This window comes from Anomalospiza imberbis, chromosome 1 (assembly GCF_031753505.1).
Source record: "Anomalospiza imberbis isolate Cuckoo-Finch-1a 21T00152 chromosome 1, ASM3175350v1, whole genome shotgun sequence".
NCBI lineage: Eukaryota > Metazoa > Chordata > Aves > Passeriformes > Viduidae > Anomalospiza > Anomalospiza imberbis.
The window spans coordinates 111,042,775-111,069,943 of record NC_089681.1 but is presented as its reverse complement, the minus strand read 5'-3'; the positions used below and the strand labels follow the sequence as shown (position 1 = coordinate 111,069,943).

At 38.0% G+C, this 27,169-nt stretch overlaps 1 long non-coding RNA gene across 5 annotated transcripts in view; it reads right to left on the bottom strand.

Annotated features, from left to right (window-relative positions):
• LOC137483223 (uncharacterized) overlaps positions 1-27,169 on the bottom strand; it is a 76,549-nt gene that overhangs the window by 6,152 nt on the left and 43,228 nt on the right. For 3 of the 5 annotated variants that reach the window (XR_011004396.1, XR_011004404.1, XR_011004398.1), the window contains exons 2-3: positions 10,803-10,866; positions 4,884-5,111 (exon numbers count right to left, since the gene is read on the bottom strand). This is a non-coding gene — a long non-coding RNA (uncharacterized lncRNA). Of the gene's footprint in view, positions 1-4,883; positions 5,112-9,769; positions 9,914-10,802; positions 10,867-27,169 lie in introns of those variants that run through there. The other 2 variants (XR_011004399.1, XR_011004403.1) reach the window with 2 other exon arrangements.

Below are 27,169 nucleotides of genomic sequence, written 5' to 3'. Positions count from 1 at the left end.
ATTCACTAGGTTGGTACTGCCCCTCCCTAAGCCACTCACTTCCTATACCAGTAACAAATGAACAAAAATGGAGAATGCAGGACCCCACTTCAGGAAGGGTGACAGCAGTTGGGACACATGCAATGCAAAACGCCTTTTTTGTTATTAGAGAAAGAGAACAGTAATTCATTTTAAATTAAATAATGAGGCTTTCTATTTGCCTGAATCACAGCTTTTTGCTCATCCCTCTCTAGTCACCATGTCAGAGTTTCTGATTTTCCATCTGGGAATTTAACAAACAGCATAATTTGCTTCATAAATCTTTGCTAAGATGTTTTGAATGCTGGCTATTTCCCCACACACACAGGCACATAAATGCACTCCCATTTTCATAGTAGAGCACTGCATCTCATAGCAGGAGCATAAAGGGGGAGAAAAACAGCTGTAGTACAGTCCTGAGAAAATGAAACTATATATATTCAGCTTTCCCATGAATTTTGTGGTTCCTCAGAATGAAGCCAGCTCTACCTACCTTGTCAGAGAGCAAAAATAATATTTTTACAGGAAATTAAATATTTGAATTGTTCTGAGACCTTCCACTTTCAAAAATCCTTTGCTTGAAGTAGGAAGATAGGTGAGCGTGGGAGGGCTTGTAACAGTGACAAGAGGAAATCAAGGTATTACCCATTTTTATTTAAAAACTGTTGCAAATTATTCCAGAACAGCATGTGTTTACTCCCTCTCTCAATCCCTCTCCCCAGCTCCCATGTCATCACTACCGAAATCAATCACAACACACTGTCTTATCCCAAAAGTTAAAACTCTGACCTTCATACTCTTCCCCACCAAGGACAAGCAGCTCTCGAGGCAAAACTGTCAGTGTACCCTTATAGGAGTACATAAACAAACTAAGGATTACAAGCTCCTAATGAGGTCTTTGAGGCTTTGCAGACCAGGCTTCTCAAATTGCTGTTCTCTGAACAAAGGAATCTTGCTAATCATTGGATTTGTGCTTTCCAATTTTGAGAAGTTCACAGTGCTGTTCAAATGATATTATCTACTTTCAGATTTCTTTCTTAAAGAGCTTAACAGAACTATCTGTCTCTTCCCTTGGCCCTGCTTCAGGAAAGTGTTTGGTCACATAGTAAGCCAGCTCTTATTCATAAATTCATAGGCATGAGTCTGAAACTATTGCATATAAATCCTAATGGAATTTCAGTATACATTGCCTGAAAAGTAAATTTCCTTGACCAAAGCTTTGCAAATTGATTCAGCAACTAAAAAAATAATTTTCTAGAATATGGTGAATTCTGCCTGCTGGACAAGCATCCAAGAAGATGTTATTTTGATAGTTTTGTTCTTTCCCTGTGTAAAGTTTCCTAAGTTTAGATATGCTGAGGTAGCAGGTCCCTATAATGCTGTCTAGAGAGTTGCAGAAATCTTTTACTCTTGCTATGCTTTGACCTCATCTGATTTCATTTACATATTCTACAGATTTTCAGCCTGGCCTGTCAAATTTGCTTGATATATGTCTAACTCTCTCCCTGGGTTCTCTTCCAAGAGTTTCATCCCCTCTGTTTACTTCAGTGCACCTACTTCTCAATAACAGTTTCGTTCTTACACAGAAAAAGACAGTTCTTCCCTTGCCCCTCCTCTTCAGCCCAGCTGTCCTCCGTAGATGTGGCTGCTCCCAATTGCATGGGAATTTGCCTTTGAGTAGACGAGGTTTTTTTACACCAACAAATACCACAAAGTGTGAATCAAACCCAAAGGGTGTTTGACAGAGAATTTAGAAAGTTAAACTGCTGAAATATGTACTTTATAATTAAAGTACTGAGAAAGCCTTTACTGAAGAATCACTAGAGCAACACTATAATTACGCTGTCCTTCACATCCTGCCATTAACATTTCTATAAGTGACATAATAATAATGTGGTCTTTTTTCTCTTTAGGAACTGTCAGCTCTCTTTTACAGGATTCAAGTAAGTTTATAAAGAATATAAAGTTCTTAAGTGGAAAATGCAAATGATGATTTTTGTGTAAAGGACATGACAGTCACATTAGTAAGCTAATGAATATCATGCCCATATATGTTTCAAGTCAGTAGAGTAGAACTCCTTTTTCCTTTTCCATTTTTTCCCTATCTATTCAGAGTTCAAGAAAATAAAAAGAAAAATTCAAAAAAAGTAAGAATCTTTTTTGAGCTCTCCTGTTAACTATTCAAGCCTTATATTTTTATAGGAACACAGACAGCCTGTACTTCCAGGAGCACAGATAGAGAGCCCATTTCAAACAATGAGAATCACTGAATTATCAAGCTTGGAAAAGTCCATCTCAGATCATCTAATCCAAGCATGAGAAAGGGAGATCCTGATACCAGATCCCAAAAAGACTCTATGAAGGTAACAACCTGCTATATACAATAATAGAAACATTTTGGGGGATGTCCCAAGGACATCCTTTAGTTTGCAGCTGCCAGCAGACCATGTTTCTTCTCCCTCATAACACAGAAAATGCTGCAGCAGCAGCTGCAGCTGGTGAATGCCTGGGACCCTAATTGGACACGTATCCTCTGACCACTACATCCCTCAGGAGATGTCATTTGATTGGCATTCCTACACACTCAGAAGAGGTAAAGACAGGTAAAAGACAGTATATGGCCCTGTGTTACTACTTTGGGGACTGTAGTGACCCCACTGATTCTGAAGGAGAGCTGATACACATTCAAAGCACAAGCTCTCAGGAGTTGTGGGTCACATGAGGCCTTGGCAGCCAGCTCTGTCCTGTTGATTCCCAGTCAATTCTAAGTGTTGATACAAGAGACACATGTGTATGAAAAGTGCATTTTCTGTCAAGCAAGTATCACAAGTATAATGGAGCTGAAATGAGATACTTGAATGATTTAAATCTTTTGTGGAGTGTGGAAGAGAAATAACTGCTAAAACAGATCTAAATGCATTCTCTAGTAGATTTTAATAAGTGACTGCTTGAGAATAAATTATATTCCAAAATAAACTATGTCATCCTGGCTAAATTGCATGAAATTATATGGTTAGGATATTTCAAGATCATCAGATGTTACATTGAGGGCAAATATATCTCATTATAATAGTTTTGGGGGAAGGCAAGTGTTTTATGTCTGATACAGACAGATAGCATTTACCTGTTATATATGTACATATAAGATACTGACTTACTAAGGATAGTCGAGACTGAGTAAAGTAAAATTACTGGGAAAATGTGAATTAGATGTGAACCACATCTCCATTTACCAAGTTAGTGAAGCACCAAGCTCATATCATAAACTTTATGAAAGTCAGTGTATACTTGTTTCAGTCTAGTACTACCTAAGTCTAGCTATATTTCTTTCATAAATCAGTTCTCACCAGAGCAGCAATAGAAATAAGTCAAAGCTGACAAAACATGCCAGGAAAAATGCTGCTGATAAAACCTTGTGGTTTTTCTCTGTTTAGAAGTCTGGTCCAGAACCTGTGTAATGAAAGTGGCCAGGGACTCTCACTCTCTTCCAGCCAAAGCTCCTTTTTCCACAACAGAGGTCACAGTGGTAAAGACGGTCTTCTCTCTAAGACTCTTTCAGGCTGTATACAGTGGAAGAAATAATTTGTGTTTACACCACAATTATATTAATTTGCACCTCAAAAATCTCCATTTTCTGTATATAACCCAAACTTCTCTTTTACCATATATGTGACAAAGGCTTTAAACTCAAGCTAATTGACTTCTAAGATCAAGGAATTAGATCAAACCAGCAGAACTCAGTTGTCCTCCCAGACATTCTGGCTAAGGGCTAGTCTACATCAGCTGGGAGAGGAAAGAGTGAATATGTGGGTTGTTCTGGTGTTTACAGTTCTAAATCCCTGCAGCTTCATGATGGAGTTCTCCCAAATGAACTAGCATGATGGAGTGCCCAAACGAACTAGCAAGTTTCTGCCAACTGAAGAAACCCTTCCAAAAGGGCATCATGATGAGTTGAAGCAGGGGAAGGAAGAGTTCACATGGTTGTATCTGTATGTCAGATGTCATTTTTTAGACTTCATCAGTCTAAAAAATGCAGTCAGCACTGCTGTGCTGACCTTTGGTGTGCCACACCATGTCGAGTTTGTCAGATTATCTTCCTGCCCAGTAGTGCACCAGAGTCAAGGTGACCAGCTGCTCACTCACTCTTTTTAAAAGCTGATATACAAGTCCATGCACTCCACTGGTGGTCACACACTCCTAAAAGCCGATTATCCTGCTCAACATCACAGCAATCATGAACAGTGCAACTGCCTAGCATGATGCAGAGACCCCAGATTTCTCAAACACCTGAGAGAATAAATAATTTGCCTTTAAAAGTTGTCACGGAAGCACAAAATGCTGTGAAGTACATGTAAATAAAGGTAGGACAAGGTATTTGTCGAGGACACATCTTAGGTAATGTCAAGAAGTGCTACTTTTAAAACAGCACAGGAAAAATGAGGTCTTCTGATAATTGTGCAGGTCCTCATCTTACCTCAGGTTGGGCATTATGGAAAACACTGATGCTGATGCTGAAAACCAGCATCAGAATTCTGACAGGTTAGAGATAAAACTTAGAATAATTTTGCTATGAAGGAGACAAAAAATAACACAGAGAGAGGGAGAAGGTCCCAAACTCAACAGAATTGTGGAGGAGACCTGGCAGCAGATGCTGCATTAAAGTGCTTAAATGGTTGATCTGAACAAAGACAGACCCTCTGTGCCTGACAGAGGCTGAGTTTCAGACAAGTGTTAATGAAAACCCTTTCTGAACCTATTTGGCTCTATCCTCATATTCTCACATGTATGCCGGAAAATTCGCATCAGCAGCAATTATTTTCCTTCTATTTTCAGATCCCACAGCCCTCAGCAGCATTAGCACTTACCTCTCAGCTGTCTTCTTTCATTTCACTGGCATCCAGGGCATACTCCTTCTGCACTCCAAGAGCCCTGTGTAAGGCTTCATATGACAAAGTAACAGAGGATAAGTTGGAAACCCCAGGATCAGTCATGGATTAATGAGCCTTTGGCAGACCTTTGTACCTTCTGTTTCAAGTGCAAGGCAAAATCCTTTGATCTTCCCTTATCTGCATATTTGTGTAGAAGCATGTAAACTGAAAATGAAAACAAATAAATAAAATCCCTCAGGTCCATTAAAATACAAGACCTAATTGGACAAGATTTGTCTCCTAGAAGAAGATTCTGACAATAAGTATGTAAGAAACAAGTAAGACATATGGCTTAATGCACTAATAGAAGGCTGTCATGTGCCATAGGGATGAGCACAGTCTAACAGTTTGGGAAAATGGTATTATTCTTAGTAGCAAAACTTTCAACATATACTACAGTCTGTATGTACACTATATATTTATAGATATATAAAAATATGTTTGTTTCCTCCTTCTTCTTCATTAAAGGTATGATTTTTTTCAAAATTGCCTAAGTGACTTTCCCACTTTAATTTAATTGAATTGCATAATTACTGAAGCTGACAGCATGAGGCCAAATGCTGCTTTTGAAATCATTGGCTGCTCTGGGAATTTTGTATGTCCAGGAGACCACAGACTTTTTCAGAGGCTGAATCTGCAACGTCTGCATAAATGTAGCAGCCTGGGCTGGCCTTTTGGAGCCAGCCATCATTATTACACCCTCCCAGGGACTGTTGACAAAACCTTCAACATATACAGCATTTGAAAAAAATCCATCCTTTACAGAAATGGTCTGTTCTCCAGATATCTGTTCTGTGCTTTCTCCCAGCAGTTCTCCATGGTTTGGATAGAGTGTCATGAACAGGGCAGGTGCTCCACTGAAAAATAGCAGAATTTCTGCCTTTCCTGTGGCAGTGCCATTTTCAAATCGCAACCACATTGGAGAAACACTGCCATGGTCTGTGACTATGATAGTTCTAACAAAGACCGCTGAACATTCCCTTCTGACCATGCAGCCACATGGCTTTAACAGGTATCAGTCCAGAAGGCTTTTTTGCAGGGAAAAAAGTGGATGCCTTGTAGAAATCCATCAGGATTTGTTTTTCCTGAGGTGGGAAAACTGGTTGGAAAAACATCAGCTATTATTAGGAAAGAATAGTAATGTGGTCATGATAACAGAATCCAACAGAAAGAAAGAAACAAGCAGATTGTGCCTTGCTTGCGGAGGGTAACCTGCATCTACTTGTTTGTGTATTCCCTACCCTGCTTTGGCCATAACACCCACCTGAACATAAACAGTTTACGTTGCAAATGTAGACGGACAGGATTCATTTCGATAGAAGACGGTTTGGCATTGCTGGCCACCCTGTATGAGTGATAGCATCTCACACCACAAAGGGTGGTGATAAGCAGTTGTGGCAGGAGCTTCTAATGGTATCTGCTTTCTACTGCAAGCAGAACACAGCACGTCTCTCTAGGTTTAAGAGTTAACCTATTTGAAACTGGTAAAACAGTACTAATTATTTATTTTTATTTAATGCGATAGAGCATAAAACTGATGCCAGCACTCCCATGAGAATGAAGTGCAAACCCTTGGGTTACATTGCATTCTTATATGCCACAAAGATGGTGGGGGGAAGCTGCTGAAGCATCTGGTAATAGCACTTGTAGAGTATGAATGGGGAACCAAATCCCAGCCTGCTTTACTCATGTGAGTAGTTTTGTGCTGATCTGTTCTTAAAATAATCATCAATTCCCACTCAGTGCTTCCCCCCATAAATTAGTTCCTATGATGTATAACAGCCACTAAAAGAAGAATTGAACAGGGGAAATTAACTTGCTTTTCAGTAGCAGAAATTTATCAAGGCCACACTTTTTACTGGGACAAAAACAATTCATTTAAGCCTTGTCAAGATTTCTAATTAAAAATCCTCTGCTCCCAACTGCAATTCACAAATACTGTGCTTAATTTGGAAGTTAATAACATTTCCATGCATTCCTGCTACACTCTGCTATTGCAGCTATGATTCTAGTCTGATAACAAGAGCATTGTACCCAAGCCAGCAGTAAATGACTTTCCTCATTTCTGTGTAAAAATGAAGCTTACTTTGTAAAAGGGGGATGGGGAGGTTTGAAGCTATATTTATTGTCTGGGTTTCAGCTCTATTGATGAGATAGAGATGATCTCTGTATGAGATAAGAAAGATTTGTCTCATTATGTGTAGGTTAATGCATTAGATATTGCAGACATGAAAAGGTATGACTATTTATTTGGACTCAATCATCTTACACCAGGCCACCTGCTGCCTGGCAGGTCTGCTACCCTGAAGTGTTTGTCTGAACAGCTTGGGCCACAGACCACAGCAATAGAAGACCAACTAGCCCACAAATAGAGCTCAACTCTGTTTTTCATTAGTTGTGAGTTGGAAGAGGTCTCTTCCTTCAAAGGCTTAGGTAGTGTAGGTCTTCATCATGTTCAAGGACCAATTTTCTGTTCTAGCAGAATCTGAGTAAGATTATGAACCCTTTGACTGGGTTTTCCATGCAAACTACAATATGAGCGGGAAAGAAATAAAACTTTCAATCTTCACCAACACGTAACAGTTCATCTTAACTTCCTCTAATTCTAGAGGACTATTACACTAAAGAACTTGATATGTGTCAAATCTCCAATAAAGTCAAAACTCAACACCTCTCTTTCCTGTCTTCAAAGTGTTTAACTTTGAAGCCATTCATATTCTGTGCTCATTATACATCAGTAACATCATGTGTCTACACCATCTCCTCTTTGCCTACCAGTTGCATCCTCGCTTATAATCTGTAAGACAAGAACATATACAAGACATTTGCTAACCATACAATGACAGCCACAAGCATTTATTTTAGTGTGCATTAGCTCATTACCTCTGTAGCCAGTATATTGCCAGAGAAGATCTTAGGGGATAGACAGTTTTAAGGAGAGATATGAGAGAAAAACAGGAGACATTTTCTGACATCTACAGGAAAAGATTTTCTAATTATCAGAATCAAAAACAACAATAGCCATGAGTTTAAAAATATCAGACTAGATGTAGGGTAGGATGGGGTTCCTGCATGACCACAAAGCCATCATTAAGTTTGACCCAAACCATACCTTCCAATATAAAAACTAAAAACCAGACTTCATTTTCCTAATGTTAAAAAAAAAGAAGTATGAAAAAAGCCTCTTAAAAGGAGGACCAGACTTTCTGTTCTTAGTTTCACATAAGTTGGCTATAAATATATCCAACAGTCAAAAATCAACTAAAGAAATGGCAGCATAAACATTAAGGAAGAAAAGCCTCAGTACCATGATTTCATCCCCTTTTTTAAGCCAAATTTAAATATTATTATCTGTCCTTGAAGTTTCAGAGGAATTTTGTTGTTCATCTTTCAGTTTAACCTTAGGAATTGTTAAGAACTAAAACCAAATTAGAATTAGGTATTAGTGAGACTTTTTTCTTCTGTATTCTTTGAAGACTGGCATACACACCAATTTTTGAGCTCAGAATTCCAATGTACACATGGCAGACAGGGGAGCTAGGTCCTTCCTAGCTAATACTGCTAATTCTCTCTTTAAAACTCATTAAGATACAAGGTAAGAAAATTCCTTATGTTGTTATAACCTGGACTAAAGCCCCCAGAGCAAATACAAGTCTATCCAATTGTTTCAGATCAGGCTGAAAATCCTGAGACGGCACCATCTCTTGAGTTTGATGAGCTGTGATTCTTTAGCACTTGTGGCAACAGCTGTCACTGTCAAAGCCACATCAACCATGAAATCCAGGCAGTCCCAGCAGCCAGTCTGCCTTTGGTGGCACAAGAGAAACTCCAATGGACTATGTGGCTTTTACTATTATCAGTTTGCTCTAAATGCACAGGGAAAGAGAGGAAAAGAATCAGTCTCAGCTCTGCCACTCTACCTGATATTCTCTGACTTGTTTTTCCTTCTTTCTTTTTCTCAATTTTTAATATTGTACATCTCATATGATGGTTATTTTTGCTTATTGAAATTCTAAGATGCATTTTCTTTTTTACACTCTGCAAAAGAAAAATACTAGGTGTGTTGGGCTATTGAGCTGATATTACTTGTGTAAATAGGTTGATGTTGGAAGACCACAGCTTGACATTCTGTGTGCTGCTTTGTAGTTTTTAGGGATGTAACTTTATTAGGTAAATCACAGCTAGACAGTTGTAATGAAAAAAGAATTATAACTGACAGAAATAGAAGAACTAATTTAGCCAAGAGCATTTACCCAGAAACTTACTAAAACATTGAAAGAGCAAAAGCTCACAACTGTCCTTCAGCCACAAACTTCCAACAATCTGGAAAATGCTCTCCACCTCATAACACTCATTCATCTCAGTCCAAAGAGGCTGCAGCACAACTTTTCCTCTGGGACAACCTGACCTTGAGCTCTGAGATCATGCAGCCCACACCAGCACACTTAATGCCCTACTCCTCCTCTTGACAGCTCCTGCTCAAGTAGGCAGCTAAATTGGAAGTAAACACAATGCCATTTCTGTAACTTTTTGTTATTTTCTATGTATTAATAATCACTCTTTCACACAGACAATAAATATCCAAATTTCTTCATATGCTTCTAATTTTTGCATCGTATTTGATGGATACCTGAGTTCTATCCATCCTGACCTAAACCATAATCATAGGAAATACATTTTGAAACTCAATAGTCTAACTGAATTCATATTAATTCTGATGAGCATGAAAATAAGCAGGACCGCTGCAGAAGGTTCAGAAACTCTAGAAAGAGTTTCATTTTGTATTTCAGCTATTGTAAAGCATTAAATTAATAAATACAAACCTTCTTCCTACATATGAGGTCCCATTAAAAAGAATTTCAAAATTTGCCACTTCCTCTCCTACTGCTGTTTGTTGAGGGGCTGACGTCAGAAATTTGGTTTCTCTGGAGATACAGGTTTATCTTCTTGCCACAGATGAAAGACTTACTGATAACAATTTTAAATAAGAGTTTTGTTCAAAACTATAAGCAAACTTGCATCTAGAAAACCAGCAAAAATATCTAGTTTCCATAAATTTTGTGATTATAGTAATAGCACATTTTCTGCTTTTGGAATTAGATCTGTATCTAACCACTACTCAGAAGGGCACCTAATGCAAAGAACACATTAACTCCATTTCTATATGAAGCAGGTGGTTCCCTCCACCTTTCCTCTGAAACATCTGGTGCTGGCCACATTCAGAGCCAAGTTTGCAGAGCAGATTGATATCAAGCCTAATTTGGTATGGTAAATCCTCTGAGACAAATTCCACCATAGCATGCAGATGTACCATGACTCTGAAGTCAACAATTTGGCATAATTTATATCATTACAGATTTGTCCCAGGTTGGCTGGATATGTATTTTGAGGTTTTATTGCAGTCCTTTTTCTTTTTAAGTAGGACTTTATTGTATTTTAATAAAAAAAATATACACAATTGTGTTTTCTTTAGCATATTAACTCTTGAATATACAAATGTGTTTTACACAGGGAGACTGAATTCAAACAGGGGGAAAAATACCCTGTTTCTGAGACGGCCACATTAGTCCTGTCAAGCAGTATGGTGCAGCACTATGGCCAAGAATCTTATATATCTGTAAGTGCCTTTTCTCTAGATCTCTCAGCATAGTTGTTTCTCCTTCACCAAGTGCTGCCATGACCTACAAACAAAACTGAGAAGTGCTGTCTCTAGCTGTATTTCTCAACATAAGGAACACTTCATCACTAAGAATGCTTTTTACCTGCAGCCTTCCCCAACACTCATAAATGCATCTTTTCCTCCCTTCACAAATGCAAAGAGAAGAAAATTTAAAGCAGAAGCTGTGATTTTTTCACCTGGGAACAATTTGAGCACTTGTGACCTGTGCAGACAGGAATAATATAGATGGTCCAGTATGTCCTGGGAACAAAGAAAGAAAGGAGAGGAATAAATAGGCTTGTTGTCATCCTCCTCTGTCTTTTGGTAAGGCACCCGTAGACTCTGATTTCTTTCCCAAGTAGAACTGATTTATTTTTATTCATTGCCTGCTAGGAAAGATTGTGTTCATGTTAGAATTAACAAATACTTTTTTCTTTTATGAGAACTCTAATCCTGTTTCTCAAATTCCATTAAATTATCTGTTTTCTGGAATTTGGGAAAGTACTAATGGTCACACAACCATTTCCTTTGCAGGCCTTTGTTTATGTGTACATCTGGCCATGATAACACCAAAAAACTGCTGTCATACAAAGGTAAACTTAAAAACCAAAGAGTTTTTATAGTAAGTTTTTAATAGTTTTTAATAGTTAAGCTGGTGACAGACCACTCAAAACTGAAACCAGGCTTCCGTGAATTCAATTGCAAGCTGTAGATACAATCTATATTTTACCTTTATTTCTGGATTAAAAATGGATTCCTCCATGCATCCTGCATACAGCAAATACCAAGTATTCATTACAATCAATAGAGTGTATTATATTGCGACCTCTCAGCTGTAGCAAGATCTTTCACCCAGCAGAAATCATTCTATGTGAAGGGCCCTTGAGCACAAATTAAATGAAAGTAGACTGCAATCGAGGGAAATTATAGACATAACTGCTGTAGAAACGAAGTCAACTCTTTCTCTGCATGATCACAGCAAACAGTACAGATGCTCTCTACTATCAGCATTGATGTAGGTGCCAAAATTCCTTCCTGTTGAAGGAGTATTAATAAAAATCCTTTTTTCCTAAATGGATGTGTCATCAGTACTACACAAAGACAAAAACAGGCCTTGAAAATACAATAGGAGCCCAGGAAGCAATTTGATCTACTATTGACATTATAATACAAATTAGTGTCTAATGACAGACACTTCAGTTATGAACAAGAATTCACATATTGCCTGCCTAAGTGATATATGTGGAGTTGTACTGAGTACAACTACAAAAGTTTCCTGCTCCAAGAAGTTTGACAGAATCACAAAGTTAAAAACATGCGATCGCTTAGAAAACTGAATGACTACTTTTTCTTTCCAACTGCTTTTTCAACATAGATTTTACAGCATTTTTTTTTTTTCTACAAAGCCAATAAAACCAAGTCACTCTGCAAGGCAGTAAAACATCAGAATCCAAGCTAGCTTGACAATAGCCAAGGAGTTAAGAACAGCTAATGGAATCTGCCAACAGCTACCAATTAAAAATACAAAATATTATTACTTATGATCATGTTTATCAGAGAGGACTCACTAGCTGGTAAAATGTACTACAGTTAGGAAAGACTCACAGAAAGGGCAGAGATACTGTTCTTTTGAGCAGAGACACCAACTTCAGGCCTCTAAACCTTTAAACAGAAGATCCAGTTTAGCAGAGATTTTGAGCTGTCTAGGAGAATAAATAGGTGTTTCACGAAGGTAGAAACCTCTCAGTTTTCTCAAATAAATGAATGCAAAATGCACAATTCTCCTCTAGGACTCAGAGGCATTAAATGTAGATCACTGAAGGACCACAAGCCACTTTATTTCAAAGGCACCAGTTAATAAGTAAAAAAATAGAAACTTCAGAAAATGGTTAAAATCTATTTAAGGATATTTCCATTTTAAAAAATGTACTTCACAAACATATCAACTAAAAGAATCCTCCTTTAATGCTAACTCTTAGTACATGCTAAAAATTAATTTACAGTGCTGACTTCTTAAAGAGAAAAATGCAAGTAAAAAGAAAACATGTTGTCTTAATTGAAGTGCTTGCAGGAAACATACCCATTTCCATCAATAAGAAACAGCATGCTCTGGGGACCAGGACAGATGGATGACAGGCAAATGGTGAGAAGTCTGAATTGATCATCTCTAACATCACTTTAGGATTCCTTTCTCTTTCCATTCTGAAATTATTAAAAACTGAGGAATGCCGAAAAATATCAGAGGAGAAGAAACATCTTTTTGCCCATGGAAAAATAAATGCAAGAATGTACTATCTTTTTTATTTATGGCTCATCTCTTTATTGATTCAGGAAATATTTGCATACTATATATAATTTTTCCTATTAAAGATTTTGAAAAAATGTAAAGGAATTCAATTTACTATTTATCTTATTGTGACTGAGTCCCTTTCTCAGGGAATCATCAATCTGCAGTAATTGGACCCACAGTTACATCCCACACATTTCTAAGCCAGATGAATCTGGCAGGATTCCAAATGCTGTCTTTACTCTGGGTGTCTCCAGAAAATTTCTGGGTATAGAAGTCCTGTCTAAAGGGATATTTTAGTGTTAGAGCCCAGGACCAGGATCCAGTGGTAATGCCCAGCTCAAGTCTGCTGAGAGGCACATTTTCCCAGAATTACACCTAGTTGTAGCTGTTCTGGTTCATGTTAAAAATCAATCAATCAATCAATCAATCATTCAATGGAATTTCCTACAAACACTTACTTCAGTTTTAGCTAGTGCCAGGGCATTGCAATATTTGCAAAAAATACCCCACAACTGCTTGAAAAACATTTTCCTTTGGAGCTTTGATCCCTTCCTTTACACAAAGATGTTGGACTAACCTTCTTTTCTTTTACAGATATATCTCCTTTACAACACTGGAGCGCCATCATTTTTCTTCATCATCTACTTGAAATTTTCCCATGTTGGCCCTGTCTCCCCTTCTTTATCAGCAGCTGAGCAAGGATCACATAAAAACAGTGATTCTGCTAGTAGCAACTCTTCTATTCTACCACAGTGGAAGCATATGCTGAGACCTTGATTGGCCTTTTACTGCTTCCTAGATGCATTCACCACTACCATAAAATAGATACTTTTCCTCTACATTGAAGGTCACAGTCATAAATGATGCTCATAAAACAAAGAAAAATTCTTGTCCTGACAGGGGCATGTTCCCTGCACTATTGCTCCTGTCTTTCTATACCAGAGAATCTTTCTGTACCAGAGGATCAACAGACTCTGCTGAAGGAAAGCTCCTGCAGCAGGTTATGAATTGGCTCCCCCAGCAGAGCACAGGCCCTGTGTTATCCTAACAGCACCAGGCTGCTTCCAATCTCGGTGTCAGCCACCCGTGGCACCCCTGTGTGGTAATGCCCAGGTGCTTTCTGGCCATCAAACTGTTGCTCCTCCTTGCTTTGGCTAACTGGAATTTAGGGGAGCAGGATGTGTGTTGCATGCAATTACAGAAGCATCTCTACCTTTGGGCCTGCAATCAAAAAAAAAAAATCATTTTGTGCTAATGTTTCCTTACAAAGGGCATTGTCATATACAATAATTCATCAGCACAGTAATATGAACATGAAATTAAGGCATAAGGAGCCTCTCTAACGTAATGATCCATGAAACAGATAACTTCACAAGATATTGTCAAGGGCTTTCAGGCTAGAGAACACCGATACTTCTTCTTGAAACAAGAAGTCAATACTTATCCCTGAGCTCTTCATTTGTCAATTCCCTTCACAAATCTCTGTGTTTCCACAATGTGAGTCCCGGCTAATTTTAAAACACCTTGTAAACTGAACCTTGTCTGAGGCTGAGCTCTCCAGATCGGGTGCTGAGGTCAACTCACCAAACATCCAAGCCCCCAGCTATATAATCAATCATGAAGTCAGGATTTCAGACTGTGTGTACTTTAAAGTGTGTTTTAAATACAACAGTACTGAAATACTCTTAGCCACCTGACCTGTTGGTCCTAGTAATAAATAGATGCACTCAGCCAAGCCCTGCTGTCACCAAGAGATTAATTTAAATTAAAATAACCTTTTCTTCCTCTTCTCATCAGTTACCACCTAATAGATCAGCTTATAAGACATAAACCATAGAGCAAGTCAGATGCAATTAAGGAAGATTTTGTGCATGCTCAGAGGTGGCCACATATGAGACCTGAGAATAAAATTCTGAAAAATTGATCACACGACAACTCACAAAACCTATAATATGAACATCACAATTTTTTCCCTCTCCACTAACAAATCAGTTTGTTAAAATTAGAGAATTATGTCTTTGTCTATGAGTTACATAGAAAATATTTGCATCCTCTATGTATTATTTTCTGAGCTATACCTTGTTATTAGCTCCTTTCAGATTGCTCAATATTTGTACCTATTGCCTCCATTCCTTGCTGCTGACTCTCACGACTCTTGCCATTAATTTGTTGCCTAAAGAAATCATTCTGGAAACCTCCTGAAATATCTCACTTTCTTGGTGCATAAAATTAGGCACTTCTACAAAAAGGGCTGCAGCTTCATCAAACGGCCAAGTTCTAAACAGGATTGAGTCTTGATTTTATGCCTTTAGGCTCTACACTGCCATATAAAGGAATCATTAATAAAACAAGTGTAATTTTTACACCTAGAACAATTCACTCTTCAGTTGGGAAAAAAGCATTCCAATTAATTCAAGCTAAATCCCCAAGAATCCCTGGGAAAAGGGCCAAGTAGTAAAAATAAAACCATTTCAGCACAAGACCAAAGAAAGCAAAGTAGAACAGGTTTTGATCTTATCCTCTAGACAGCTGTTGACCTGCAGCAAAACAAATTATAATCACTTTTAACTAATCAGATTGCTGCCATTTTCAGTCTTATGTTTTCTTTATCTCTGCAAATATAAGGAATAGATGGAACACTGGATTTCCTATTGTGGTCACCTTGTCCCACAACTTCAGAAAAAAATCAAGAGCGTTATTTCCATAAGCAATCAACAAAACAATATTATCTAGGAACAAATTTTTACCTCTACTGTAGGACAGGAGAAATTTCACTCTACCTTCTCTGTAGTAGAATTATTAAATTGCTTCAGCTATCTGAGAAGTTTTGTTAATTGAGTAGAGGACAGTTTGCAATTTGCTTAAGTGGAGTACAAACTTACTGAGAAGCTTCATTAGATGATCTATAATGGTAGCAAGCTACCAAATAAGTGCACTTAACTAAGTATAAGTTAAGTATATCTGGAAGATGGGGCATAGGAGGTGTCAGAGAGAGAAATTACAAATATTCATGTCCTAGTATTTCTTCACCTCAAGAAGCTACCGAAAGGATCCTGTTAATATGTCAACATTTTTACTTGGAATGAATTTCAGCCTCTTCTGTCTCCTGAAACACTCTTGGGCAGTTTTTTTGGTTTTTTTTTTCCGAGGAATAGGAAGAACAGGTCTATAAAATTCCTTCCAGGCTGAACAGCAAGAACAGCAGCTGCAGGAGGTATGAGTGGCTTCTTGGCAGAAAAGCATTCTGTCATACATCAGACCCACACTCATTAGTATTAGTGAGCATTGCTGCAGTCAGAATGAACTGTTATGCACAGGACTCAAGGATATTGTAGCCCCAGACAATGAGAAGGCACATGTAATTTAACACTGAAAGCAACGGTGGCATCAGTTTAGCTGCACTCCTAATTCTTTTGAACAGGATGCAAAACTAATGCCCTCCTCTTAGTTTAGCTGAAGGCTTACAAAACATTAAATAGAAAATATAACACAGTCTTGTAATGGGGTGAAATAAAGAAAAACCTGATGTGAACAAAAAAGAAAAAAAAAAAAAGGATCATTATTTGTACCTACTTCTGCACAGTACTGAGCACAGGTTGAACATTACTAAACATTAAGAGGTGTCTCATCTCCATTATTCAGGTAACATCTAACAGAATCAGACCTTTTACGAGGGGATACTAGCCACAGAAAAGGTCATAGTAGCATTTTTAATCAGTACATCTCAAAGCACCACAAGAAAGAAGCTGGTATCATTATGCCTGTTTTACAGATTAGGAAATTGAGGCAAAAATCTTCATCGAGATTTGACAAGCTACTATTAGAGCTAAAACCAGAACCCAGTTCTCTTAAATCCTCATTTAGTCTTGTCACGAGCTTTTCAGGAGAAAAAGGAGACAGTTGTTCTTGGACAATGATAAAGACCTGACTTTTCAGAGGTGCAGCCAGCAAGGGAGACAGACATTTAAAGCCTACAGAAAAAAAGCACTTATTTTTCCCTTCTTACAGCCAGCACAGTCACCAGATCAATAAGCAGCCTGGAGTGCTAAGACCATGTTTCTTGGCCTGGTTTCAGATGGCATCCCAGACAAACAAATCCAACTGTCCCCAATGGGTTGTTTTGTAGCGAGTGGGATTCCCTTCAGACAGAACAGTTGTATGCACACGACAAGTTATAGGATCAAGACATAATAGCAAGATGAATTATTAATTTTAGAATGTTTAAAATTGCAACATCCCTTTAAATATAAACTATTTCCTACTTAGTCTGGACAGTACTCTCATTAAATGCTAATAGATGATTCTGTAATAAACAGAACCTTAAAAATTAATCACATTTATATATCTTGAGACGTCATGAGTAACAGTGTTTTGCAACTTAGGAGTGTACAAAATCTTCTTTTTATGATGCATTGACAACTCCTTCTTGGTGTTGAATAACACTTCATTATTCTTCATATTGCAATTTTTTTTGTCTTTTGTAGCAAAATTTGCAGTTATTCTATAAATTTCAAATGTTGGTTGTACAATTTTTCTTTATAAGGATGCTAGAAAATCTCTTCAGATTGACCTTTTTATTGTACAGGTAGAGCAATTGCTTCCATGTGAGCCATAACAATGATAAACCTGAGGTATTTTTTCTTATGAGCTAAAGTGATATACCACTCCCTTAATTAGAAATGTAAATATGCAGGCTGAAGAGAAAAACTGTAAACAAGTAATGCTTTCAGCAGGTCAGCTTTCTCATGGCCCACTCTAGGCACACAGACCATAATCTACTTCAAGCACAGCTGCTGGTAAAGCTGAGGTAATGGTTAATTAAATATATTGTTCAAAGATACTTTGAAATCTTTCAAAGGCACCATGCAATCTCAAAAAAAATTACATCCAAAATCACTGTTATCAGCTACTACAATAATATAAATTACATTAACACAGACTCTAGGCCTACAAGTGGAAACAAACCTGAATTTCAGAGGAGTCCTAAAATGAGATTCTGGTGTTGGGACAGAGGCAGATGACTCAGCCATTAAAAATGCAGTACTGGCTCAGCTTTTTTTTTTCTTTGGAACAAAACCTTGGAGCCATACTATGGGGTAAATCTCAATTCTGACACAAAAAAAAGCCTCAAAGAAGTCAACAACTGTTTATCGCTGCTGTTCACACAGTTCCAAGCTCATCATAGTCACTTGCTAAGGAAACCACATGATTTCTGCACATTCATGGTAGTCAAGCTGGAAATAACAGCAGAGCAAAACAAAAAGGTTTTACATGAGTTTTATATTTGAGATGCCAAAGCAAAAAAACCAATATGAGAACCAGGTTACTGACCTAGATGCAAAAGGATGCACATTGAGATCCATTTTTAGCAATAAGGTAAGTTACTACCCTCAGCTATGAAAAAACGCAGACAAGCATGTCATGGGAGCTCTGCAGTTTAATGGCAATGTTGATTTTACTATAACAATGATGAATTACCTGATTTAGTTATTAGTTATTATCTTGTATGCAGGGCTACAGCACAAACATGAACCAGCATTTCCAATTTCTTTACATCTACAGTTACTAATTCTGTGTACTGTGGGGTTTTGCACAATGGTGACACACAAGTGTTATTATAACCAGCTATGACAATATCTGGATCAAATTACTTATTTATTTGCTCATTTGGATTTAAAAAACTGGCAAAACACAAGTTTTATAGTAACTATCAAATCAGTTACATGACAGCAGACTCCTAGAGGTGTTTGCAAACACACAACGTACGGTGATGTAAAGCAAGAGAAGTATTTACAGGTATTCTAGATTAATAAAAGATTAAAGCAGTGTAACTTAATTTGGGTATATGCATGTCAACAGAAGAAAATAGATTCCATTTAATTTAGGCTAACATTTTAAAGGAGTTTACACAGGTACACAAAAAAAAAAAAAAAAAAAAAAGCCTGCCTGGAAACCCCCAGAAATTGCTACACAGACAAATGCAGTAAGGGAACAGGATACCAAGTATCAGCTTAACCATGGCCACAGTCCATGTCAGTTTTCTTAGACCACAGCAAATAGTGAAGGTAATCAAAGGTAGCCTGGCCATCTCTCCATGAAACCTAAGCTGATTCACATAATTTATCATTCTCCTTGGTGCACAGTCACTGTACATCAGCTGATGCACAATATCTTGTCAAGGTGCATCACTGGATGAGGAATGGGAGAAGAGAGTAAAATTTGTCTGGCCTTGCACAAGAAAAATAGCTAAATGACCAAGGTAAAATGGAATAAACTACATTTTGTTCCAGCTGCTACATTTTTCAGGGATTTGTGCTGGCATAAACTAACTTGTACTGGTGCCAATTTTCTTTACCTAAATGGAAATCTACAGAGATGTCTATAAAATATAGCACCAGTTTGATTAAGTGTGCATTTTAAATTACTGCATGTAACTCAGTTCAATCCACTACATTTAAAGCAGGATTATTTTAATTTGCCTTAAACTGATTAGGAATGTGTTTAAATTAAACCAATATATTCTTAAATCAGAATCCTGGATCAGAATACCACAACTCTGGTATAAACTTCTTCTGTTTTAAAACAATCTGTAGGGTTAAATACTTTCTAACATTCTTATCAGACAGGCTAAAATTAATACTTCCATTTGTAGCCAAGTTTTTAACTCCAATAGTTTTTTTGCACCTGAAAATTACCCAAAAGTGGAAATATTTCCATATGCAAGACTATTATAAATATCTGATTTGCTCATGGCTGAAATTTAGTCCTACCTGAGGAAGTACTCTAAGGTAACTCACAAATAGTTAGCCTTGGAAGAAATTAAGTATTTCTACAGCTTCAGCAATCCAAATGGAAAATGTAAAATCTTTTGCTCCACAGACTCAAGGACTATAGCTAATTAGACTGAATTATAATGCTCCTTTAAAACCAATACATGTTAAAAGAAGCATATTTAAGACTAGAAAAAAACCAACTTGAAGTAACAAAACCAGTAAATTGCTCATGATTCTGCAAAACAGTATCAAAGGGTTTCCTGTCAGTCTCTTTTTAGATCAAACTGTATAAAAGAGAATTTCTCTACATGTTTTGATGCAGGAACATCTCAAAAGAGATTTACTAGGTTTATTGCTTTGGTTCTAAGTGCCAAAATATACAGAAAAAATATTACTGTCCAAGATGTCCAATTTGATTTCTAAATAAAATAAGTAATAGCCTGAGTTTCATCCATTACAGAAATCCTAATGGTTAGGGAATCACTCAGACTAAAATGACAGAGCAAAACATCTCAGCACACACAGGAATAAACAAGGACTTGGTCCAGGAAATTGCTGCCTGCTGAGACTAATTGAGATCAGTTAGACTCAGCATTGACATGGGACATGGCTTATCCAGAGCAGTTCACAAGACTGGGTCTAAAAATCTAAAAGAAAACTAAAAGAAAACAGAAATTCCTCTCACTTCAACAAAAAGCCCCTTCTGCAATTTTTTAATTTTCCATTTTAGTTGTGCCTTCTAAATCTTACAGTAAGATATGAGGAAGACCAAGGTTTATATTATGCTTAACATTTTTCAATAGTAAAAAAGGGACATTACAAAAGTACCAAAAAAATGAAAGAAATAGTTTTACATGTTTTGCTAGTATTCAGTAATTACTTCATAGGAGGAAAAAATGTTTTGAAGGGCTAAGAAATTTAATGTGGAGGTATTCCCCCAAAGTCAGCCCATAAATTCTTCTCCTCTCCTAGTGGCAAACTTCCAAATATCTTTCATTTACATGAAAAAGTTTCTCAGCTTGTCCTTGTGGGTATAGAGGATGCAAACTGCTGGTTATGGTGAAAGGTCATTCTGAGCTGTTGTGATTCAAGTGCTGGCACAGGTTCTAAAATAAAGCAACCTTCCCAGTGCTGTGATAAAGGCTGAGCCTTCAACATTTCTGGTTTAGCTGCTATTGAAGCTATTGGTGATGCACAGTTAGTTATTCTCAGCAATTCATACTACCCTTGGAAAATTTGCAGGGAAAATTGAGAGAAGTCACACTGTATTTAAAAATTCACACTATATCTACAGTTTCCATCCATTAGTTTAACAGAATTTAATTTATTAAAAAAAAATCTGTTCCACCATAGAACTTGCATGCTTTTCCTATTTTCACTGTATTAAATGAAAAGCAAAAGGCAGACACTTATCCCAGCAGGGAACAGCACTAAAATATTTCATGGCTTTGTAAAGTTTTAAATCAAAGGATACCATGAGATCATCCCATCTGCTTAAGTTTCATCATAATCTATTATTATGTTTCATCTGGTCACCTCTGCACTGAGCCTCCCCTAAGCTGTGTTTGTTGATTGACTGTCTATCCAAGTAGACACCAGGGGTTTTGTTTCTGTCATTCTTAGCTAAACTGTGGCCTCTGTGGCCCCTGCTGCAGCTGCACAGCAGCTACAGCACAGTTTTGTGTGGCACTCTCTGCAGGGCACTTCCCACACATTGCAATTCTTTGTGTTGGTGTGGTGTGGCAAGGCTGGTGTGAGGATGTTCCTCACAGTTCATGGCACTTGAGGACTCTGACAGTAGGAGTGGCAGGTATGTCATGGTGTAGAGACAAAATCTGAAAAGATACCTATTCCCCCTCTGCTGGTGCAAATGCCATTCAGGGTGCCTGGCCATCAGACTATTTCCTGAAAGACAGATGTGAGGAGTTCCAGGACTATCAGTCCAGAAATGACCATAGGGCTGATAGAACCATACCATCTGATCAAGCAGGAATAACTACAGAACAGGCTTTTACACACGTCAGAGAGTTCCTTCATGCCTACGCAGATGTTTGAAACCAGGACACCAGTAAAGACATTTATCTGTACTGTAGCTCCAGCACAATTGAGACTAGCAGTTGGCTTCAGGTAAACATAGGACGTACTTCACTGTCTGCTCTTCCTCTGTCACTTGATCCATAACTAATAGGGCCCTTCCTTCCATTTGAACTTTCCTGCATCACTGACACAACTGGAGTCTGGATTAGGGAGTATATTAACATATTTTAAAACCTTTGAAGGCAGCCTCTATGCTTTTTCAATCCAGTTTGCTATTGATGTAATTGTGCCCAGCACAACAATACAGGTACAGCCTTGAAGAGGAGTATGTACACCAACAGCAGGTGAAAATGGATCCATATGACCATGGCTGTCAAAAAAAAAAAAAAAAAGTGAATCAAAAGGTTTCTGAAGAAGTTGGAAGAGATTTAATAAGTGAATGTGGTCATCCCATCTTTTTATTCTTGAATGAGAACATGAGGAAACAGAGCAGGGGCATACTTGTCAAGCGTGAAAAAAATGAAGCTCCATGGGGCTCAAGGAAAGGAGAAGCCCTAATGCTGAATTAAAAAAGGGGTAAAAGCAGAGATGTCCAGATAAAAAGTCCCATGTGATTCCTTGAACTAATTAATTCTTCCAGTAGTGAGATGGAAAAGAGCAATAAACAAGAGTCAGGTTTCCATACAGTTTCCCTTCCTAGTCCTCATCTGCAACACTGTGACTGCACTGCCTGCAAACACAGCAAGGGGACCGCTCTTCCTCTTTACTTTTTTCTTGCACTCAGTCATTTCTGACTTTCCTTGAGGTGCCACTGAATTCTAAAACACAAGGAAGAAATTAGCCAGTGAGTGGGTAGGAGCATAAAGGAAGGAAAGAGAATGCAAACAAGTCAAACCAAACAAGCAAAGGAATCTATAAGCACCAGTATCAAAGGAGCAAAAGTCACAATGGCTGAGAACCTGAGGCTGATGTGATTTACTTGCATGCCTTAGGACACTCAGTTCCACATAATCCACTGTCAAAGTAAATTATAAATATTACAGTATCTGCTACTGGAACGGATCCAATTCATTCAGAAATAAACATCAAATGCTGCCTGTAAGGTATATGAGCACTTAATGACAAGGATTTATACCAAGATATAATCAAAATGAACAAGGTGTACAAAAGAGCAAACCAAAGCTAGGTTGCTTGTGTGTCTCTGTTTTTAATAGCTACATCTTATTTCTCAAGGGGTTATTTTAAACTAACTTTCTTCAAACATAACAATATTAGGAAACAAAGGAATAAATAATCTTTTTTTATAACACTGGCCCATAAAGTTACTTTCCTAAGCCCATATTAATATATCAAACCAGATATAATTACCCAATTTTTCAGATTGTCCAGATAATTATTAGATTTTTTTAGATTTTTCAGAGCCTGGCACCTTCTGTTGAAATCAGTAACACCATCTATCTCTCACCACATGGCTTTACCACTACTGCGAGGATGATCCACTCCTGACTGTGATGAAGTAGTGCTATTTGAAGGAGGAAACTGTGCTCATAGGCATAGAGAAATGCTTTGAAGAGTTTGAAATCAAAGTACAGTCTCTTTTTGTCAAAGATATACACGCAGAAGTATTTATTTAGGACTGGAACTGCTCCATGGATCTTGCCCCATTTTAAGGGCAGACAGTTGAATAACAGTTTTTACTGTATCTTCTTGACTCAGAAACACCATTCCATTCTGGCAAAAGAGGACCTTGGCCACATTTATTTCTGCCTTTGACCTTCCTTGACTTGTGTACATTTTCCATGTACTTCAACACAAACCGTCGAACATGTTGGAAATTCCAGCTGGCACAGAGAAGAACAGCATGCACCCTCTGAAAGGCATGTGCTGTGAGTGCATCCAGTCCATTCTCTTCACCTGAAAGTGGTTTCACAACAGGCAGCAAATGAAGCCCCGTTCTACCAGATGTCAAGGTGTATAAAAGATCAACAAAACTTCCAAAATTTACACGACCATTAACTCAATCCCATGATCCAAGCCTGCACTCTGGGAGAAATCCAAACCTCAGCACACAAGAGCAGGCTGACTTTCTCTCACCTTCTCCTCTTTCTAGCGCAAACACACAGCAGTAGGAATAGTCCATATAGTCTAACCTTAAGTTCCATTGCACATACTCTTCCTCAAGGAGTTATGGGGTGTGCAGCACAGTCAGGTAGCTGGTGCTCTGACAGGGGACCAGGAGGTATAAAGGCCATACCAAGAGGTGACATGGGTGGAAAAGGAGTAAGGGTTTTGCTTAGCACACCCTCACCCAGTGTACAAACTTAACAGAGGTAAGCAAGGCAAGTAGAGATAAATGGCTGGACCTGATGATTTGAAATGTCCTTCACCAACCTTAACAATTCCATGATTCTATGGAAATTTCTAGAAGGTGCACAGTGGTGCATTCATTACAGAGAAGAATCATGCAATCCTACTGGAAAATCAGAAGCTAAAATAGGAGACTGGATCAGATGTTCATTTCTAACTTCCAACACCTCGTGGCACCAGGCCTGGACAATGGTGGTTCGCTGGTGCAAGAGTGGCTCATGGGAAGCAAGCTGGTTTACTAGACACAGTTTGTTAGCAGACAAACTGCTCTAGCACAGGTAGGATCAGGGAAAACAAAGCCCACAAAAACAGAAAGAACCCTCTACGGTGAAATTCCAAATAGCTATGAATATCCCTTATGAAGAAAAATTATGCTTCTACTGTTCCTCTAGGAAACAGATGCAAGATTTGTTTCCAGGGCTTTCATTTGACTTCTCCTGAACAATGTATTCCTATATTTCTTACTTCCCTTTAGGAAGAGGATTTCACTGAGGATTGTGGATAGCACAAGAGACCAGTTTTAGACCATTTTACCACAGTAAAAATATTTCTACACTATATAATTTCTTTTGCTACAATGAATCATTATAAAGTCAGCTGAACTTCAAGATAACATATCTTAAGAACCTTAACAGAGGGAAAAAAATGGTATCTACCTAATTATACATCAAAGAGTACTTTTGGAATAAATTCTGTTATCTGCAGAGTTAGAATTTTTTAAGCATTCTACTTTAGTAATAAGAACAGTGCTGCTTGAATTAACTATTCTGCATAACTGTGCTCAGATATCAGGGGTGTGCAAATGTACTTTTACATGCCCACTCTATTATTATCACTAGAGATTCTCAGTCCATATTTCCCACAAAAAATATTCAATTCCTAATGCAGAAGTACTTTACTATGGTTCTTTTTAATAACTTCAGTCTTGCCAGAATTCAGCATAATATTTTATAAAGCTTCTTTTGAGTTAAAGGGCATGAAGTTTCAATAATAGAAGTAATGTATACTGAATCTGTATTTCAGTTTTCAATTATTTTCAAATTTTTATAATAATTTTCTTTACAAAAATGCCTACATGGGGGCAGTCTCATTTTCCACACAAGAATATATCTAATTCTGACATTCATATGTCTGGAATTTTTTTATTGTATTTGTCACAGCATATTTAGAGGTAAACTTACTCTGTGACATTTCAAGATATAACAGCATTTTCTCATGCACACTAATGAAAATCCTAAAAATCCTAAAAATGTCCTATACTATGTTGAGAATTTGCCCTAGATCATAGATATGTTTTTCAATGTATTTTGAACCTGCATGTTAATTTTCATTTCAAACACTTACTTAAAGATGATCAGAGTTGACATTGGAAGGGACGTCTGGAAATCACCTCATCCAAGTCCCCAGCAAAGCAGGGCCACCTACAGTTTGTTGCCCAGGACCTTGTCCAGACAGCTTTTGAATATCTCCAATGTGTGAGACTCCATAATGTCCCTGGGCAACCTGTGCCGGTGCTCAGTCACCCTCACTGGCAAAAAGTGGTTTCTGATGTTCAGAGGGAAACTCCTTCATTTCAGTTTGTGCCCATCAGCCCTGTCCGTGTCACTGGGTACCACTGGAAAGAGCCTGGGCCTATCCTCTTTGCTGTCTCCCTGTGATTATTTGTATACACTGGTGAGATCCCCCTCAGCTTTCTCTTCTCTGAGCTGAACAGTCCCAGCTCTCAGCCTTTACTCATAGGAGAGATGCTCCAACTTCTTAACAGTTTTCATGGCACTTCTTTGGACTCTCTCCACGTCTCTTGCAATGGGGACCCCAGAAGTGGACACAGCACTCTCGGGTGTGGCCTCACCAGCGCTGAGTAGAGAGGAAGCTTAACCTCCCTTGACTTGCCTAATGCATCCCAACAATAAAGTAGATTTTCTGCTACAAGGGCACATATCTGGCTCGTGTTCAATTTGGATACCATCAGCAGTCACAGGCTTTTTTTCTTCCAAGCTGCTTTCCAGCTGGGCAGCCCCCAGCATTTATTGGTGCAAGGGGTTGATCATCCCCATGTTCAACATAAGCCAGCAGTGTGCCCTTGCAGGAAAAAAAAAAGTAACATTCCCTTGGGCTGAATAAGAGTGTTGCCAGTGGGTCAGGAGAAAAATATAAACACTTCAAGGGAGGGTACTGGATCCATATCAATCATTGGGACACATTGCTTGTTACTGGTCTCAAACTAGATTTTGTGCCACAGATCACAACCCTCAGGGCTCAGCTGTTCACTCAGTTTTCAATCCCCCTCTTTGCCTGCTCATGTAGCCTACATGTCAGCTCCTCAGTGAGCAGCTCTGGGAAGTCAAGGTACACAGTACCTACTGCTCTTAAGTGTACCAGAGTCATTATTTCCTTTCATATTCTTTTATTGTTTATTTACACATCAATATTCCCAATGCGCTGTGGTTAACATTTGTAACAGAGGGTAGGTTATACATTTGGCATTTATCAGTCAGTTCATTGCCCCTGAAATCAGTTATTCATTACTTCTCACACACTAGACCAGGAATCAGCCTTTAGTACTGGGCAGAGAGCAAGAAAAACACAGTAGCAATCAAGATCATGCTTTCCTTTTTACTTTGTTAACCTTTTTTCTTTATAAATTCACTCCTTTGAGGTATCCTTGAGGATGTGTCTATGAGATGTCTGAAAGAACAGAGAATTATGGGCTGGTAATTGGAATGTCCTGTACCCCACAGTCCTTGAAAAAAAGAAACAAAAGAGCAGGACATGAAAAGCTAAAATCACTAATAGAACAAAAGAAGGAAAGTTGACACAATAAAAGACTATTCAGAGACAACAGCCTTCATTGCTACTCAGCTTTGATTAAACCCCAGATCAGGACCTTGTTTAATGAATGAACCAAGGGGTCTTTGGAAAAAAAAAATAGGAAAGTTTTGGTGACACAGAACTAACTAAAAACAAATGGAAATCATATGCCAAATGAGAAGTCATTAAGAGCAACTTAAAACTGTATATTCATTACATATTTAATCCCAGCATGGTTTCTTTCCTACAGACAAGCTTCATATTCAAATTTAGGTATGTTTACAAA